Source organism: Rhododendron vialii, chromosome 2a (genome assembly GCF_030253575.1).
Source record: "Rhododendron vialii isolate Sample 1 chromosome 2a, ASM3025357v1".
Taxonomy (NCBI): Eukaryota; Viridiplantae; Streptophyta; class Magnoliopsida; order Ericales; family Ericaceae; genus Rhododendron; species Rhododendron vialii.
The window spans coordinates 46,257,910-46,273,351 of record NC_080558.1 but is presented as its reverse complement, the minus strand read 5'-3'; positions in this window follow the sequence as shown (position 1 = coordinate 46,273,351).

The following is a 15,442-nucleotide window of genomic DNA, read 5'->3' as shown; positions in this document are numbered from 1 at the left end:
CTAATTCCTTTCATGGAGAAGAATGATTAATTCTAAAAATCATAACGAAAATCTTAATAAAAATTACGAGAAATAAATAACACTGAAAAATACCAGAACAAAAATTAAGGAATAACAGGATGCAAATCTGATCAGTTCAATATTTTGCATGAACAATCAAATAAACAAAAAAGAAATATAAAATTCCAAATCAATTCGACCGGCCCAAAGTGGATCTCCCAAGGGAAGGTTGTGTGTGAAAAATCTTCTGAGATTTTCTCTCTTGATAGAGTCATACGTGTAAAGATCTTTTCTTTTTTTTTTTTTAAATGAATTTTTTTTTATGGAGGTCAAGAAGATAACTTCACCTAGGCAATTGCTAACTAGAGAGAGATAGAGTGAACCATATAAACACACACACACAAACCCAAACTCCTGATGTGGGAGCCAGCCTAACTGACGCAAGCCCAAGAGCCTTGCCGTGGATCGCAGCACTACGACAGGCGGGCCCAAGGAGTTTGCACCAGAGGTCAGACACCACCACAACGTGTAGGCACGACTTAGTTTTTTTTTTATGGAAGTCAAGAAGGTAACTTCACCTACCAACTCCCGATGTGAGAGCCTTTTTTAAATGATAAAGCCATGATTCTTTTGGGGGAAAGTCTTCAATACACACCCCTTTAAGGTGTGTACCATATGCACCTATTGTGTGGTTCATATTGTGCCACCTCATAAAAAATTACTTGTAGGACCGGTCATTCATAACATTTTATTTCGTATCGTAACTTTTATACTAAAAATTCGTAACTTTTCAACAATATGATTCGTAACTTTTTAGCAATAGATTCGTAACATTTTGGGATTCATAACATTTTGGTGTATTTTAATAAGGGTGCATATGATACACACCCAAATAAGGGATGTGTATTGTAGCACTTCCCTTCTTTTGGTTAGTGCTACGACATTTCTTAGATTGTGACTTCACAACTCACACTGTGACTTATGCATTTTCACTATGAGTTGTCAAATTTACACTGTGAATTTTGAATTGTTAATCGACACTGTGAAGTGTGACGTTTATAAATTAGCACTGTGAATTGGTTATTTAACACTATGAATTGTGAATTTGACGCTGTGAATTGTAATTTTCTCTCTCGCTAAGCTAGGATCTTGTTTCGCAATAATCTTTTTTCCTACTAAAAAATCTCACTTTTCGTCTGTTTTTCTCATTGCAAAAAATGTATGGGGAAAACTGTCAAGTTATTTTTAGGGCTTTAGCACTTTTTGAAGATTTTGTTCTTATTAAAAAATTCAAGCTTGTTGGTTTTGAGCCAAATTTTTATGGATTGTTGATTCGTCCCGATGAGAGAAATTGAAAAAGTAAATTTTTTTACTTTACTCAAATATTTTTAGAAAAATCCACTTTTAAGCCAAAAAAGCCAACTTTTTTTTTTTACTTTTTTTTGCTGAAAATTGGATATTTTCCAAAATATTTGGAAAAAAAAATTTACTTTTCTGATTCCTCTTGTTGAGCCGAATCAATAATCCACAAAAATTTGGTGAAAAACTATCGAACGCGAAAAAATTTGAATAAGGACAAAACCTTGAAAAAGTTATTTTAGCTTAGTAGTGGAACTCCACCTAAATTTTTGTTTTGGTATTAATTTTGTATTTTTTAAATATTTTTTAGATTCACTTTGAAATTTTTGATTGGTCATTTGTCTCGACGAGAGAATTCTAAAAAGTTATAAAAATTACGTACAAATAAAAGTAAAAAAATTCACTAAAGAAGAAAAAATAGCAAATGAAAGCCTTTTTTTTTTGGTCTTGATTGTCGTCTAATTAAAATTAACTTTTTTCAACTTCGGTCCACATTTTTATACTTCTTTGATTCCTCTAGTTGAGGCAAATTTTTAATCTAGAAATTACGATGAAAAACTAAACAAAACTTGAGTAAAATTAAACAATACCAAGAATAATACACTAGGGCAAAATTGAAAGAACAAGCTATCACATGAGCATAATAGATTTGTCCTGTAATTCATTCTCTGAATCGGATTAACCATATGTAACCCGTTGCGCATTAGTACTTTACATGGACTCCAGGTCCATATCCTCGATATTGGAAATTAAAGATGGACTTTCTAGGAATAGATAGAAGCAACACGTAGAATGCACTAAATAATGAAAGATAATGTACATCATACTGTAATATCCAATATTATGTATAGGTATAGGGGAACATGGACTGAATGTGTATTTAATTTATTGATAAAAGATTAGGAATTAAGCAACAATAAATAATAGGATGATGAGGAAAGGTAACATCATCGAACCTTTCATGCTATTAGCTCATCTTTTATACGAAAGAAAAGACTATTAGAAAAAGACTTTTGAAGCCCAATAACTACAGTAGTTATGAGAATAAACAATTTCAGGGAACTTTATTCTCCAAAGTTGAATGCAATTTTTATGTATGGTTTTCAATATTTTTGGGAACAATTGACTTATTCACTTGTGGAACGCTTTTAAACGATTTCCAATTAGCTAGGCACATAACGAGTCGGTCAAACTTGCGTGATCGAGGATCTTTAAGTTGACTTTGTTATCTTTTTGAACATCAAGGTTGAATAAATTAATATTTGTAGGTCCTGTAATGCAAAAGGTTAGACAACTAACCAGAGTTCGAAATGTGTTAAATTTCATTTGTTCATAAAAAAAAACTGAACTCATAATATTTACCGTATCAGACTTAGCGTATCAAACAATGTTTATCGTATCAGACTTAGCGTATCAAACAATGTTTGCCCCTACACTCCGTTATTAGTTTTATTTAGTAAATTCACAACCATAGGTTCATACATTAATGACGAGGTTAATGAATAGATCGCCATGTATTTTTTAAGGATATAAAATCGCCATTGGAAAATACCCTATTTGTTTTTTTGTTGACCTTTATTTTTAGATACCTGAAAATGACACATAAAACATTTGTTCTTCACAATATATAATGTTCCTTGTGAGGTTGCATGTCTCCAAGTCTTCCAGCAATTCCATTGCACGTCTACCATATAGAAGCACATTTAAGAACACTCTTTAATTTTATTTAAGTAATGATCTTTTTGCCTTCTTGCATGTATCTTGTGCAACTTCCTCATGTGATAACCGCGATAATTTCTGCGTCATTGGTACGACCGTCAAGTTTGTGAAGTCTAATTCAGTTCTGGTTTGTAAACTTCGCAATGACGGCGGGTTCAGGAATAGTATTTCCAAAATTCAGACAGGAGCATTGCGGTAATTGATGATCTGTACTGACTATACGTACCATAAAATATAATTGGTGTTATGTGCCAAAAACGAAAAAAGTTGTGCCCTTTCTTCGTTAGATCTGGCTTTGTTTGGTTTTCATCTTTGGGTATTTTAGTTTTAGTAGTGGATGGAGAGAGAAATAGAGTAATAATTGGAGGGAGAGAAATGAAAGTAATAATAGGAGAAATAAGGTAATGATTGAAGAGAAAAATAGGATAATGATTAAAAAACAAAAACAAAACAATGTTAAAATGGAAAACGAACAAAAAAGTGAAAACTGATGTTAGCCTTGAATCTATACCTAGTAACAAAACTGGGAAATCATGTTAAAACATTTGTTTCGTTTCCTTCTATTCTTCTTGCGTCAAGTCGCCTGCTCCACGAAACCAAAATGAAAAGAAGTTGCTATAAAGAATTTGATCAAGTTTTTCTTAGTAACTCAGGTGTTCGGGAAGTCTACGCGCACTTCGACTAATTTATGGAGACCAATCCTTTTGTCCACGTACACTAGCGAGGGGCCGAATTAAAATCGAGGCAAAGCTGCGTGTGAACTCACCCTAAAAAAAGTTGATAGCATCTGGAAAGCATCAAACCTGAGAGCTTGGGAGTGAATAAATCCCCAAGTCTCTGGCCTTAGCAACGAGGCCAACCCTTGGGGAAAAAAAATTGCAAGGGCAGCCTACGTACTGGATCTTATTATCTCAGCCAACCAAACGGTAAACGAGAGACTTATGTGTATTTGTATTTGTGTAAGTGTTTGTGGTGCTACCATTTGTGTGCGGGACCCATAGTGAATGTGAGTGTGTTTATGTGCAATTTGTCATGACTGTGTGTGTGCTAATATTTATATATGTGCAGTCTCCTTGTAAAGGTGTCCTTACTTAGCTTAAAGAAAGACTTCACATTTTCCGATCGAATTTTGATGATTTGAACCGTTTAATGTGTTTAGAACGTGATTTTAAGGGACTTCGTAAGAAATCGGCAAAAAATATGACCGGAAAAGGCTTCATCAGAATAGTTTTTCATAAAAATGCATTTATATCATTTTTATGAAAAACTACTTGGATCAAGTCCTTTCCAGTCATATTTTTTGCCAATTTGTTTAGGTAGTAACCTTAAAATCACGTTTTGTACACATTCAACGGTTCGGATCATCAAAATTTGATCTGGAAATATGAAGTTCTTCCATAAGATATGTAAGGGAGTCCTTATAGGAAGCCTACTATATATGTGGGTGTGGGTGTGGGCAATAATTGAAACATTAATTGGTAAATAAGTTTGTAAAGTCTACGTAAACCAAGGGTTTCCGTAATTAATTAACCCTAATATCCTACTCAGGTTAACAATAATTATTACCTCTAAATGGTGTTTCTTAATCCTTCCTAATAGAGAATCAAGGTCATGAATTGAGACAAAACCAATCACAATTGTTTTGTGGGTATGCTACCCTCACCCTGTGCACAATTGGGTTACTGCGGATCTGTGATATTGATCTAATCTTTGTTTTATGGTAATGAGTAATTAATTAAGGAGATGCATCACACATTTTGCAGAGTCCGGTTCCTCTCCAATCCCATAGGAATTGGAGGATCCTCCAATTCCACATCCAAAGGTTAGGATTAATCCATTAGCTTATCTATTTTTTTTTTATCCTTTCCTAATTTTAACTCAAGTGCTACTCAATGAGCACCCAATTACCTAATATGACTTCCGTTCATTATCTAAGGTTTTCCATTCATTACTAAGTACTGGTGGAGCTTTTAGATTTTGGATGGATGAGCTTTTATCTTCTATGGAGCCTTTGTATTTTTATTTTTAGAATTGATTGAAGCTTCACAAATCTGAAATCTAAACAGAGTTAGAAAAATGCAAATTAACATCGAGACTAGGATCCCTCTTTGGCTCCACCAAGAATCTTCCCTGCGTTAGCAACTTTTCTACCAGAAAAATGGGGCAGGATTTGAGGTCAATTACCTCAAAAGACTTTTTTTTTTGTACTTCCTATGATGCAATTGGAGCTTATCGATAGAAACAAATCAATTTAGATAGCCCGCTGTGGCGACGAGATCAACGTGTTATTTCTTTAAGAGAAGTTCCCCTAGAGATCTTTTTTTTTTTGAACAAAAAAAAAAACAGATACTTTGTTGACAAAAGAACACATGATGGGTAAGAGACAAATACTTTAGAGGAAGGATTAACAGAGATAATTGAGTGCCCGTAGAGTATCACATGAGTTAAAATTAGGAAAGAAGAAAATATATTAGTTAATGAATTAATCCTGACCTTTGAATGTAGAATTGGAGGATCTTTCAATTCTTATGGGATTGGAGAGGAGCCGCCGGACTCACATTTGCGAGTAAGCTACGATCACTCATGAAATTGGAAAGGAATAAAGAAATTTTAAACATTTATTTAAGTTTTCAGTCACGATTGGATTTAGAACTAGGACATTCTATCGAAGACGACCGTATCAAAGTACGATCGTTGTGACTTCTTTGGGAATTGCTGGTGATAGTTCTTTTGGGGAGAGATCAACTTTTAAGGCTATTAATAAGATGGAAAGGAGGTTGAGAATATCAAAGAGGAAAATTAAGGAGAAACTTCTTGCCGAGGTTGGGGTCAAGGCCGACAAAGTAATAGAAAAAAGATGATCCCTTCTTCCTCTTTATCTTTCGGTGATATCAAGAATCGAAACTCTTTTTTCTTCAAGGAAGTTCAAGAGATGATGGATTTTGGTGCCGGATTGGGCAGTCAATATAAAGGGGGAGGAACTTTATGCTTTAGACTCCTGGGGAAATGCAGGAGGCCGAATTAGCAAAAAGAATTGATGCTCTTGATGATTTGGAGAATGAGTTTCAGATGGAGGATGATGTCGACTTCGTGGAACATATCTCCCTTTCTTGACAAATTTTTCGGTGCAAGGTGGCTACCACGTCACCCGGCTGATATAGTGCCCGAGCAACACATCCAAGCTGTCCAAAAGTGTATTGGACGGCCCGGATTGAACCACTCTCTCTCCTCTCACCTCAACACTCTCTCTCCTGTTTCTCTCTCCGAATCCGAGCCGTCCAAAATCGAAATGGACTGCCCAATTCGCCGAGCGAGCACCACGTGGCACCTGCTCGACACTAAAAATCTTCTCCCCTTTCTTTGGAATTCTGAACCGTCATCTGATATGTTTGGTATTTTCAGGGTTCAGGTCATGTTCCTTTTGGTTTGTTCCTTTTTGCTTCAGTTGTGGTTGTAGGTGTTTTTTCATCATCTTGTTTTCGGGTTCGGTTTTAGGTGTTGGGTCTTTCACTTGCTTTTTTGGGCAGCTTTTATGGCTCTTGTGGTGTTGGGGAGTGTTGTTAATTTTTAGATGTCTCTTTGCTTTCAGACGTGTTACTTCAGTTGGTTTCATGCCATTTTTTGGTGTTGGTTTTCAGGTGACGTTTTCGCCGGTATGCCCAAAATCCGTTTAATCTTTGTATCATCTTCAAAGATTAGTAAAAAAATCTTCTTTTTCAATAAAAAGTACGATAGTTGGAATTTCAGTTTCAAAACTTACGATACTTGAGAAACAATAATAAAAGAGAATATTAACGTAGAAAAGAGACATAAAAAAAAAGAACGGGGAAAGGATGAATTCTTTAATGAAATTGAGTTGGAGCATAGAGTAGTATTTATCTCTGATAAAATAAAAAAAAATTATACGGTAGAAGTTGACTGGCTAAAACATAAAAGTAAACTAGTATTAGTTAAAATCTGGTAGTATAAAATTTGTTGAGATTAGTTTGAATGCTTAAAGGTGAATTCTTTATCACTTTTTGCACCAATCTTTCCAAGCGTAAGGGAAGAATATTCTGAAAACAAGTTAGATGATACTCATGCAGTTGATTCTTCCCCCGGTCACCCACTTGGTAATCTTCCTCTCGGGGTGCAAACAAACTGAGCAGTTCGCAAATTATTCGAAGCTTGATTCGGTGAAAGTTCACTTGAGTTCTTTTGGTGTTGCTAAACATACGAACCTGAAACCTGACAATGGGTCACTTGAGTTCTTTTGGTGTTACTAAACATACGAACCTGAAACTTGACAATGGGTTAATATCGCATCAGCAAATACCAACAATGGGTTAATATCGCATCAGCAAATACCAACAGAGACAACAATAGAAATAGTGTTTGACCCAAACAAAACCTTTGTAGAGAAATTCAAGTTATAAAACTCTAAAACAAAAAAAGAAGAAGAAAAAGAAACAAGCCCATGCAAATTTCCACCCACTTGAAATCAAAACCGGCAAGGTCAATAGACATAAATATTTACACGTACAGAAAATAAAAAATAAAAAGGAAAAAAACGTCTCGGCGACGTTCATCGCCGGGAATATCCTCAATATGTACATAGATTCTAATTCTAACCATTCAGTACTCATATTAGTTCCTCCCTAACACAACAGTCTTTCCATAATGAGCCGCGGATTAGCTACTGTTTTCACCCGTTCTCCACCTTCAAGAAACCGTGCAACCCGGTTCGACAAACTACCAAACGAAGGAAAAACCTCACCCCAAAAAAAAAAGTACGATAAAACAAGGAGGAAATGATTTTAATTCAGGTTTCAGCTCTCTGCAGTGTCGAAGCTAAAAACATTCCCTTCGCCAAAGACTCCGGTTAGAATTCTGCTTCCTGCACTCATTTTCCTTACACCTAGGCTTGAACAAATGAGGATCCTCTGTACCACGTTACGAAATTCCATGCGAAAAAATGACAGTGGATCATTGACTTTAAAAAGGTACCAAATGCGACTCAGAAATAAATCTCATCGGATCAAAAGATCATTAAGAGTGTAGGAAGAAATCTCGCTTAACGAATTTCACATGGTTTCAGGGCACTTACCCCCGTGGACAGTGGTATAGAGGGTTTCAGAGTCACAAATCTTAGTATATCTTTGCCACCTACCCTCTCTGCTTATGGCCGAGGTTTTGAAATGTTAGGGGCACATTACCTTAGGTTTTGAAATGTTAGGGGCACATTACCTTAGAGGCACACCAACCACACCTCCCTCACATACAGGTGGGTGCTTAGAGCTCTGACATCAAATTGTGACACTCCAGATTTTGGGAACATTAATTATAACTATTTAATCCAAATTTAATATTTGTTAAATAAAAGTAGAATAATCAGTCATTATATCCCAACTTATTCTCAAATCAAGATTACATTTAGGGCAAATTTTACTGACCTCTCCTGAGGTTTTTGATACGAACAGAAACCTCCCCTGAGGTTTCTGAAATGACACTGCCCTCCCCTCCTTTATCTGACAATACCAAGGGACTCCCCTCTCCGTTAATTGCACGTTAGAAAATGGATGGAAACGATTATTTCTCTCTCCACCCACTACTAAAACTAAACTAAACTAAACTCTCAACCAAATAAAACCATGTCATTGTACTATACTTTTTACAATACCTATACTATCCTTACCAGACTCTTTACCCCTCTTATTTATAAAATATAAAATACAAACATCACTACACTTTGTACCCGTTTCACTTTGAAATTTTGTCCTTATTTAAAAGGATTCACATTTGTTAATCTTCTATCAAATTTTTGTGAATTATTAGTTCGTCTCGATAAAAGAAATTGAAAAAGTAAAAAATTAAGACTTTTTCCAAATATTTTGAGAAATTCAATATTTTGGGTAAAAATAATAATTTTGTACTCTTTTAATTCATCTTGTTGAGATTTGCCAATAATCCACAAAAAATTAACGCAAAACTTGCAAATACGAAAAAATTCAAATATGAACAAAAATCAAAAAGCCTAAAAATCCCACAAACAAACCCTGTAAAAATCAAAAAGCCTAAAAATCCCACCAACAAGCCCGTACCCTCCATTGCCAATAGTTTGTTTTTGGTTTTTACAGGATTTGTTTGTGAAATTTTTAGGCTTTTTAGTTTTTGTTCATATTCGAATTTTTTCATGCGGACTTGTTTGTGGGATTTTTAGGTTTTTTTATTTTTGTCCATATTTGAATTTTTTTTGTATTTACTAGTTTTGTGTTAATTTTTGTGGATCATTGGTTTGTTTCAACGAGAGGAATCAAAAGAATATAAAATTATTACTTTTATCCAAAATATTGAATTTCTCAAAATATTTGGTAAAAGTCTTAATTTTTTACTTTTTCAATTCCTCTTATCGAGACGAACGAATAATTCAAAAAAGTTTGATAGAAAATTAACAAATGTGAAATCTTTTAAATAAGGACAAAATCTCAAAGTGAAACGGGTACAAAGTGTAGTGATTTTTGTATTTTATATTTTATAAATAAGAGGGGTAAAGAGTGATCTAGTGAGGGTAGTATATGTATTGTAAAAAATATAGTACAATGACATCGGTTTTGTTTAGTTGGAAGTTTAGTTTAGTTTAGTTTTAGTAGTGGGTGGAGAGAGAAATAATCTTTTCCATCCGTTTTCTAATGTGCAATTAACGGAGAGGGGGGTCCCTTGGTATTTTCAGGTAAAGGCGGGGAGGGCAGTGTTATTTCAGAAACCTCAGGGGAGGTTTCTGTTCGTGTCAGAAACCTCAGAGGAGGTCAGTGAAATTTGCCCTTACATTTATTTTAGGGTAGAGAGGGGTACTACGGGAAATTTCTACTCTTCAAGGTGGTTATCTTTTTCAGTGATATTCTGCTCAGCTACATGCTGCTCCAGATTGTAGTATGCCTCATGTTTGCCTTCTATATCTAGCATGAAATGCCAGGGCCACAAAAGTGTTTGCGTAGAGCATTTCCAATCGTTACCCATTTTATTACCTATATTCAAAATTTAAGCAAAAAACCTAAAAACTCATCTCCTATGTCATATCTATTTGCTTATTATATCCATTTCCTTAGCCAAATTTGAGAAGACTCAAACCCATATCAATTTTTTTCAAATCTTTCTTTCACTCATCAATTACGAATTTGTCACTCATTAATTACAAATGTATCATTCAATAATAAATTTAAATAAAAATATGAGTTTAAAATTGGAGATGCTCTAACCCAATTCTCAACCCAAATTTGGGTAAAAAAATGGTAACAATCTCCGGATGGACTTGGGGAGCCTGTGGTGAGCTCCCCACCACAGGGTTGTAGCAAGGCAAAATGTTGTCGTTTCCATTAATGAGGCACACTCATTAAAGATGTTCTACGATGCCAAGACAACGCCATGCTCATTTAATTTTTTAGGACAGTTTATATATTAGTAAAAAATATATAATTAAAAAATTAAGTGCTTCAATTTTTAATCCATTTAAATCAGAGCGAATATTTTATTTTATTGATCATATTATTCTAAATGATCATAATTAACTTTTGTCTTCAGAGCTCTCATAATTAAGTATCTGCTCTTTATAGACAAAAATTAATTATGACCCTTTAAGATAATATGATCAGAAAAATAAGATCTTCGTATTGGTTCAATTGGATTGAAAATTGGAATATTTAATTTTTTAGACCGTTTATATAATAAAAAATATGGTTAAAAAATTAAGCGCTCCAATTTTCAATCCGTTTGAACCAGTATGAGATCTTATTTTTCTAATCATATTATCCTACATGGTCATAATTAATTTTTTTTTCTAAAGCTCTCATAATCAAATTTATGCTCTACAGTGTCCCAAATAAAGAATACTTAATTATGGGAATCCTAGAGACAAATTAATTATGATCCTTTAGAAGAATATAATAAAAAAATAAATTTTTCACACTGATTTAAAAAAATTAAAAATTGAAGCACTTAATTTTTTAATTATATATTTTTTACTAATATATAAACTCTCTTAAAAAATTAAAGCATCTTTGATGCGTGTTAAGGATGGCAATGGGGAGGGTCGGGGATGGATACCACTATCCCCGTCCCCGATCCCCGAACTCAAATTCCTCCCCATCCCCGCCCCAATCCCCACCGAGGATTTATTTTTACCCTCCATCCCCGCCCCAAACGGGGAACGGGGATCCCCATGGGGAATCGGGGATCCAAAGATCCCAAAACTTTTTAAAAAAAAGTCACCTGCCATAAAATACGAACCAAGAAACTAAATTCAAAAAAAAGAAAAAGAAAAACAATCTACGCTGACATTACAAACCAAATGCCAAGGAAAATAGCCACAGTTGCTGCCATAGTGCCATTACAAACCAAATCAAAATGAAAACAGTCACATCTGCTGTCGTAGTGCCATTATAAACCAAATTCAATTTAAAACAGTCACATAGTTGCTGCCATAGTGTATTACAAACCAAATTGAAATAAAAACAGTTTCAAACAAACAAGACGAGTAGGCTAGTGGGGCTGGGGATTGGAGACGTCAGTCTCTAGAGTGGCGACTGGGAAATGGGAAAACCCTAACTTATCTATATATATAGTAGGCTAGTGGGGCTGGGGCGGGGATCAGGAACCCTAAGTCCCTAACTTATGTATATACTAGCGAATGTCCGTGCCTGAAAGCACGGCGCAACACATTTTGAAGACAACTAAAGCTACATGTCGAACAATGAGCAAATGATGGACAAAAAATGGGTAGGAACAAAGTAAAATATATGTTGTATATGTGCATGTCAAATTGGGGTGCAAAAAATATTCAAGCAAGTTCAAAATATCCCAAATCCATAAATCACCCAACACGCGTAATAAAACCGAATATATATTTGTAAAGCTCAACCTAACAAATAAAAATTCCTATTGAAATTCTCAATCTATTAACAAGGCTCGTATCATGACAATCCCATTGTTCGGTTGCCAATCCTCGATATTCCTACATAAATAAGATAAAGAATTATTAAATTCATCACAGAATATGGACTGGTTTATGTATAATCTAAGTATGACAATGAAGAAAAAAGGACAACTTATCCCCCTTACAATCTTTGTAATCGTTTATTACATTTGGAAAGGTGCCAATACTCTTATGACCAATCAACTTTTAAAATGAAAGTCACCACAGAGGCACCATGGTCAAGACTCCCAGTTGTTGGAGCTGGAATAATTAACACATATGAGCTCCCATAATATTTAGAAATATAGTCTTTGAGCATTTGCACCCCCATTATCCTGGCAAAACAATAATCAAATAAAGGTACTGCAATATTATTTTAATTTTATATAGTGTAATTTATACAATAAGCAAATAAAGGTAGTGCATGTTCGGGCCTGAATGCACGGTTCGAACGATCAACACACGTAAATAAGTTTTGGACTCACGATTTTATTTTTTCCTCAAATTCAGATCGTCGCACAAATCATGGAGTGAAAACTTTCAATGAATCATCACAATTTCCATAATGTAGTTTCTCAAAACAGTATTGAAAATTCAAATGAGATTTGGAGGGTTTTGATATTGCCCATGCCTGAAGGTGCGACGAAACATGTGTTGAAACAAAAATTGAATTGCCCTTTTTACCAATGAACACAAAATCTCCCATAAGACATGTTTCGTCGCGCCTTCAGGCTGTGTCTTAAATAAACTTCAAACATGGCCCATTTATTTGAATTATGTACATAAAGGAATACTCTTGCCTTTCCAAAAAAAAAAAGGACTACTCTTCTCTACTAATAACCACGTTCTTCATTTAACCTGTCTTCTCATAAAAAAACACAACTTGAATCGCAGCCAAATAAGCAGCAATGCTATAGCTGGAGTAGAGTGAATCTAATATTCAAAGCTGACAAATATCCAGACATGTAAATGTAGAAAACAACAAATAATGCTACCTAAAGTTTATTTTTGAATGGTTCTTCGAAACTGGCCATTTTGGGGGAACAAAAATATCACTGTCGGCTAAAAAGTCTTCTGTTAAAAAAAACCCCTTTATATTACCAAGTCTTACTGCCTGCCAATCACCACCACGAGCACCAACATGTCTCTTTACCAAGTCTCAAATACTGCAAGAATTGGAAAGAAAAAAGAAGTTTGGTATCAATCGACACTTATCAATGTCAAAATATAGGATTAAGTAGCTTAAAAACTTAATCTAAGTGAAGCCATCTAAAAAAAGAAACTGATAACACACATTAGTACATTCTCGATATCGAGATTATCTTTATAATTATGTTAGAATCCACTATCTTCTTCGGTTTACCCTTCCAAAAAATTAGAGAAAGGACGATTATATTCAAAAAATGACAGTGAGATATTGTCTTGTTTCTTAGGCCAAGCTTTTCTTAAACAAATAAACCTCCATGATAAAAGAACGCCACCTTTTTCTCTCATTGCCATTAACTACTGGAAAAGAAATAGTGCTTTATGTAATTCTCCAGGGTTTTCCCATAGCAAAGTGAATGAACATACTTACAACAAAGAAAATGAAGCTCTCATCCTGCATTCAACTATCTGATCCAACGTTTGGGCACTACGTCTTTTAGAAAGCATGTCGAGAAACCACTTTACTGAGGCTAGTGATTCATTGCAAGTTTTTCCATTTCCTCTTTCGTTATAAAGTTTTACTATTTCAACAATTTTGTTCCTAGGATCATGATAGACACCGTGAACATGGTAATAGCATCGTAAAAGCTAATACACATAAGTTGTTCTTCGAACTACTCAGTTGTCTTTTGGCAAGAATTTATGATTTGTATGCTAATCAGTGATCGCCTAAGCTGATTTACTTAATGACAAATAAAAAAGAGGCTTAGTTTCACAAACATCGTTTGCGGTCCTTTGTTCCAAACAAAGGCACAGGATTAAGAAGTATCATGCTATTTTAGGCCAAGTTGTCCCGTATCTTATTATCAACTTCCAAATCAAACCTAAGATTCATCATCCCCTTGTTCTTAACTTCCAAATCAAACCTAGGATTCATTCGTCTTTGGTTTATTTGACTGACACCTGGGAGTGGAGACTGGGTGAGGTTGGAGGCTCTCAATGTTATTGGGTCCCAACATCATTGGGTGTAGTTGGCTCGTTAGAGCTTCCGGCCCGTAGAAGCTTAATCCCCAAATATACCATCTGCAAAAGAGAACACCCACACACTGAGCTTCAAGAGAAAATGGTAGGAATAGAAGAACATAGAATGAGGAAAACAAAAGCTTTCATGCATGGCAATCAAAGGTTGGAGACTCCAATATAACTGGGTTCCGAACACCATTGCATATTCTTGGCCTGGTAGAGCTTCTACGGGTTGGATAGAACTATAGAAGCTTAATCTCCAAATACACCATATGCCAAACAAAAACCCAAACACTGAGCTTCATAGAATGAGCTGAAGAAATACTACATTGATAAGCAATTGACAGAGAACTAAAGCTTCACAAATTGCTATAAGCAATCCAGCCAAATGATTAGGATTGATTTCAAACACAATTAGTGAATCCTATAGTTAAACAATCAAAACACAAAATGAACAAAAAATAATTGTGTTTTGAACAAAAGCATCCATGGAAAGCTAATAACGAATTTGAACCTCCAATGAGTTACCTAGATGTGTTAATTTTGTGTTCAATTAACTCATCAAGAATTTGAAAGCTAATATATTAGGCACGGCTTGAATGACAAGAACACACAAATAAATATTGGACTCACATTCAATATATCAACCCGTGCCCAACGAATCCAATTATGCGAAAAACAATTACCAAAGCATATGCACTGACCTGTTTAACTTGGATCAGCAAATAAAAAACAAACAATTTTTCAATCCCTAACTGTCTTGCCCAACTTAGATAGGTCTGGATATATATTATGAGTTATTACCTTCAATCAAATAATCTAATGGATTTGATTCCCTAACTGTCTTTCACTATAATGTAGTTGCGAGGCCTGCCAAAAAATATGAAAGAGCAATCTTGATAAGCACGGATAAGAAGCAGGTAGGGTAGCAATATCATCCAGTCCAGATTAGGAACTTCTAAACCACTAAAAAAATTCCTATGAAATACCAAAAATAAATAACTTCATTCTCTTTCTCACGAATCTGGCAAATACCCCTAATGGGACATGATTACACATCTAGTCATCTAATATTTAAAACTATTCACGATGCAACTCTGGCTTGCCACGGTGTACCAAACAGTTCATTGGCAGAACTCTTACAAACAAAACAAAAAAAAGCTCAGACACGTATATGTACCTAATTTTTCCGGTAAACCCATATGCTAATTTGGAAATTGATGTAGAAAAACTCCCACATATAAAAAA